The sequence below is a fragment of the Mustela putorius genome, unplaced genomic scaffold (assembly GCF_011764305.1).
Source record: "Mustela putorius furo isolate JIRA1106 unplaced genomic scaffold, ASM1176430v1.1 tig00537286_pilon_pilon_pilon, whole genome shotgun sequence".
NCBI lineage: Eukaryota > Metazoa > Chordata > Mammalia > Carnivora > Mustelidae > Mustela > Mustela putorius.
Window position 1 is genome coordinate 46,385 of NW_025422424.1, and position 6,000 is coordinate 52,384.

Here is a 6,000-nt window from a genome sequence, read left to right on the forward strand (position 1 = left end):
TATAGCACTTAAAAACCATGAAACTTGCATATTAAGTCTATTTTCACTGTCTTCCCACTAATATAAGTTCCACAAAGGAAAATATTTTTGTCTGTTTGGTTCACTTCTAGAAATTTCCATAAACACAGTAGATTCATAATAAACATCTGTCAAAAAATCAATTACTTTAATATATATTTATCTTTTTCTTTTCTACAAATCAGGTCATGCTGTTTTTGAAGCAAAATATAACTCATTGTCATAACCTAGAATTAAGAGGGCCTAAGTAAACTGTCCCCACAAAGAAAGTTCTAGTTTAAAAAAAAAATAAAAAAAAAATATATATATACAGTCTAAATTGGTTTAGGGAATTTGGAAATGAGATTTAATGCACTGCACTCCTCTGTTGGATTTTTGTCACAGGCAAAAACTGATTTAAGAATAATAAAGCCAAATTCTTTTCAATATGTTTAGATTTGGGGAAACAATCAGACACAATATCTAACTAGCAACTACATTACAAATGCAAACATTCTCAACTTTATTACTCTAAGCACTTGCAGCAACACATACTCTGTATAACTACAGGACATGATAGACAAAAGGACAAAGAAACTAAAATGTTTATTATCTCATTTACAAAAATTGATGCACACTATGAATCTTCATTAAATATTATATTAGCCATTTTTATACAAAAAATAACATTTATTTGCCACTTTTTATTTTAATTCCAGTATAGTTAACATAGTTTTATGTTAGTTTCAGGTGTACAATATAGTGCTTCAACAATTATATATATTACTCAATGGCTAATATATATATTAGCCATTTTGATGACTTCTTTGTTTATCTAAAACCATGTTTCACAAAACTTCATACTAATTCAACTGTAATGGTCCAGGTGTTAATTTTGTTCTAAAAACAAGTAGCAAATCACATTTGAGAATTCTTATATTTTCAAATTGGTATCACTAAGAGGTAAGAAGATATAACTTATACAAAATGCAACGTTATTCAGACCTCTAATCTTAGTTTAAGATTGTTCCTCTTTTCAAGAGAAAACATATAATCTTCCTTCAGAAAAAAAAGTTCATGTATTTTGATATCATGACAAGTTATTCTTACCTCTTCAGATGGATAAGGAAGTGTCTTAAGATGTTGACTTTGCAAAAATGAGAGCTGCTGATAGTGCCACATACCAAGGGTTATGTGAAAATAATGAGGACAAGAAGAGATATACCTGAACCAAGGCAATAGATTATGGAGATCATAACCTGAATATTTTTATTTCAATAGGTTCTAGAAAAATAGGCAGGGAATACAATCCAGACAGGGGTCCAAAAAGGGGGAGAGAACATTGAAATCAAGGAAAATTTGGAGGACACCAGTGTATCAGTTAGCTTTTGGTGCATAACAAATCATCCTAAAACTTAGTGGTTTACACAACAAACTTTGTTTATATGACAATTTCATTGGCTGACAATTTGGGCTGGGAATATGTTCAGCTATATGGGGCTTCTTGTCTGGGGTTGGTTCAGTTGATCTTAACTAGGGCTCACTCATGCCTCTGCTATTACCTGCCAGGTCACCTGGGAGCTGGTTGATTGTTAACTGGAGGATCTTGGTTCTCCTCCATGTGGCTCCCATCTTCACACAGACTAGGTTGGACTAGTACACATGCTGGTCTCAAGGTTCCAAGAGCAGCATCAACAGAGTCTGCCTAGGCTTGGAAATCTCACAACACTTTCACTGACTCTGTCAGTCTAAATCAAAAAGTCCCACCCAGATTCAGTGGGTAGGGGAAAAAACCCGACTTTCAAGGAGGTATTGCAAAGTGACTTGGCCATTTTCACAATTTACCACTGTCACCTCCACAATTTTTCAAGGACATGTCCCTGGAAATATCACTAGGAAAATTAATAACATGGAATTAAGGAGAGTACATGTTGTGTACATGTGATGAGCACTGGGTGTTTTATGCAAATAATGAATTATTCAACACTATAATAATAATGACAATAATAATAATAAAACAACTTTTAAAATAAAACTTAAAAAAATAAAGCTTGAAAATTAAAATAGCAAAAGAAAAAAGAATTAAATAATGAGAAGTGAGTAAACAACTCAATATTGTGCAGGACAAAGTAAGACACACATCTCCTCCCTCACAACAGAAGTGTAGTGGAGTGGCTGACAAGTGGCCACATACCTGTCATATGCCATCACAGCAAGAAGGAAATTGTCAAGACAAGCAAAAATTATGAAAAAATATATCTGTGTTACACACCCTGCATAGGGGATGGATTGATCCTGAGCATGCATGTTTATCAGCATCTTAGGGATGGAGAGAGATGAAAAGGAAACATCAGTGAAGGCCAACTGGCTGAGGAAGAAATACATGGGGGTGTGGAGGCGAGAGTCCAGCCTGATGAGCAGGATGATGAGCAGATTCCCCGCACCATGGTCAGGTACATGCCCAAGAACAGGGCAAAGAACAGGCATTGCTGTTCTGGCCAGATGGGGAGCCCCAGGAGTGACTCGGACACATTGCTCATGTTCTCCCTCTTCATTGTCTCCTTAATCTCTGGATTAAAAGAGTAGGAAATATCAGGGACTGAGATATGGTGGTTGTCATTACTGTGTGCACATTACAGCCACATGCTTGTTTTTTTTCCCCCCAGAGACTGTGAAAATTGAGACAAATCACAAATTTTGCTGTCTGAATCTTCTGTCTGCCCCCTTCTGGTCACAGAATGCATCAGACTTTCAACAGCACACAAGAATTCCTTCAAAGGAGACCAGAATAAATTTCTTCACTTATTGAGCCATGTTCCAGATGCTTTCTTGGCACTGGGAATAGAAAAGAAAATAAAACACTCAATCCTCTTCCTTCTTGGAGCTCACAATTATTGAGCACATTTTAGAGTACTGATCAAGCTTTGTAGCCAGAAATCTTGAATTGGATTCCAACCTCAACAATTTACTACCTTAGTGACCTTGGCCACTTTCTCTATGTCACTGCAGAGATCCCACTCTTCACCACACCATTCTGCTCTTCCTGCCCTTCATTCATTTGGCAGAAAAATCCTGGGCCATGTTTGGAATTGCTTCAGGGCTTCTAAATTACCCCAGTACCTGCTTGATTATCTACATATACCCATACATATGATGACCCTATATTTTATTATCCAAGCCAGGACACTTGAAGACTGAGAAGAGAAGTGACATAATAACTATACTAGAACAACAGGTCTACACCAAGATGTTCCTGGGAAAGCCAGAATGTGCAGTACCTACTTATACCACACTTTCCAATTTGCAAAAGACTTCCACACGCACTTACTTACATTAATTAGTAAACATTTATTGAATGCCTGTAAAGCAGGCATTCCAATTGTTAATTCTTTCATGTTACTATAGTGGAAACAGGTGTGAAGTCATATACTCCAGAGTGTATGCAAGTTGATGGACCCTGATCTTAAGCATAGGACTTCTGATAGACTTTACACTAGAGGAGGCCAGGCAACCCCTTCACTGGAAGATAAATCAGAGTTAGAGCCCTAGAATGGAGCCCAGTGAGACAGCATCCTTCTAAGTCACAGGGATCTGATAGAAGAGCCTTTTCAAAGAACAGAGATGAACTCAGATGAACTTTAAGCTCATTTCAGTCAATGGGACAAGAAGGAGGGCAGATACTTAAACCTTTTCCTAATATGTGGCTGCTCAGTGACATTGATTGGGTAAGACTTCTCTTTGGAACTCAAGCATTTGGGGGTGATATCCAAAAGTTTTGTGTCAAGTAGGATCTTCATATTCAGTGACTGGATGAGGAAGAATAGAACTCTGACGAAAGCCACCCCCACATGAAAGAAACAGCTGGCTACATGCTCAGGAAGGAGGGAAGGAAGCTGTCAGCTGGCTCTTTGGATGTTCCCTCTGCTTTGCACAAAATACTCTAAACAGTCAAGATGACTAGTGAGTTTAAAATCTCATGCATTTAGGAAATAATCATGATGCTAGCACCCACTTAGTGCATGCTTATAGAATACTCCCATCACATTCTACAGTTCAGACATCTTAGCCTCACAGAGATTGAGCCCAAGGTCCAAAAAGAAGTTTTGAAAATAGGATATTTGAATCAAAATGTGTGTGACACCAGAGCCCAAACACTTAACCACTACCATGTTCTCAAGAGTAGAAATACAACGCTATGCAAGGCCAATGAAGAAACGTACACTTGGAGCACTGTAGGGTCTTCAAATCCCATGGATAAATGGCTTACAGCCTGGCTTGGGGATGATTCTGCTTGGAGTTGCCTGTCTCTGAAATAGGAGGAGATAAGACATAAGAGGAGAATGTAGCTATAAGTCTGTTTATCCAACACACACACACACACACACACACACACACACATTGTCTTATCATGGTTTTAGTTCTCTTCCTTATACACCCATTTGAAGTTAAAAATAGTCAAAGTGTGATTGTTTTATACATAAAAACACATATGTGGCCACACACACATACACACCAACATAGACCTCAGATCTATACTCATCCTCTTCATGATCTATACTCATTCTAGGTAACAACAAACAAACAAACAAACAAACAAAACCAGAGCTTGTGTTACTTTTACATGAATTTGCACACAACTGATAAATGGAACACTGTCACACACACAATAGAATACATAAACATCACTGTCATCTGGACAAAGCACAACCTACCCAAAAACCACATACCGTAAAATACACAGGTACACATCCAGACACATGAACATACCATAGAGAAACTTAAATCTAAACAGCATGTGCATACACACAAGTGCACACATACACTAACAAAAAGAGCTTTCCTTCCATAATCTATTGAACCCCTTCCTACAGGAGCAGAGTTGGTATGTGAGTCAGTTAACCACCAAGTACACTGGGTTATACAAACCAACACAAAACCACACATGCATACACATTCTTGCATAAACATACACAATCCAGTGCCAGGTGTGGTGATTCTAGATCTTCCTCTGACCTGAGTCGCTCCTTGGTGAGCTCAGACACCTCTGGTCAAGGGTGTTCCTGAGCCTTTACTTTCTGTTCATATATATATGACACGAGAGAGAAAGAGAGATTTTAAGAATTGGCTTATGCAAGGGAAGGTGTTAAGATGTTGGAGGAGTAGGAGATCCTAAGTTCATCCGGTCTCTGGAATTCAGCTAGATAGTTATCAGATCATTCTGAACACCTGCAAAATCAATCAGAGATCTGAGAAAATAAATGCTTGCAATTCTATAAATAAAAAAGTGACTACATTTTGGAAGGCTATGGAGACTTGAATCTGGAGTGATCTATCAGAGGATAGGGCAGTGGGAAAAAGGTTGCTGAAGAAGGCTACCATAAAGTGTTTATAAGCAGCAAAGTGCAAAATTGGAGCTTTTAGAAGTCCACTACAGTGGAAGATGTCCCTAACTTAAAGGTGCTCAGGTGGCAAAGAAGGTCAGAATCCCAGGTCGAACAGCATGCTCTCAGGACCCCCAGTGTCACAAGAATAGGAGTGCCTGAGCATGGCAGAGTTCCCAGGCATCACAGTGGGGAAGCTGGCTGAGTCTAGCACCAGATTTCTGCTTGGTGTTGCTATAAACTGTGAACTGCTACACGTGTAACACAATTGCTCTCCATGTCCAGCAAGAGGCAATAGTGTGGGGGTGAGAACCTCCTCTTCCTCCCCCAGGAGGAACAGCTGGAGTCCACACTACTGGAGTCTATAAAATTTGGCAACTGAAGCCCAGTTGTATGCCTGAGATAAAAATGCTCAGTTACAGGCTGGGTGAACACAGAGTTCTGATGGAAAACAGGGAGACAGAGTGATTAACTGCTTTTTTGGTTAAGGCTCACTGACGAGTGGGGGCATGCAAATTTTCAGATCTGGGGCTAGAGATTGGGGAGTCGCCCATTTCATCCCCCCCACCATTGGTGCTGAAAGCCTTCAGGGAGCAAAACAGCACCCACATAGTGAAATCTG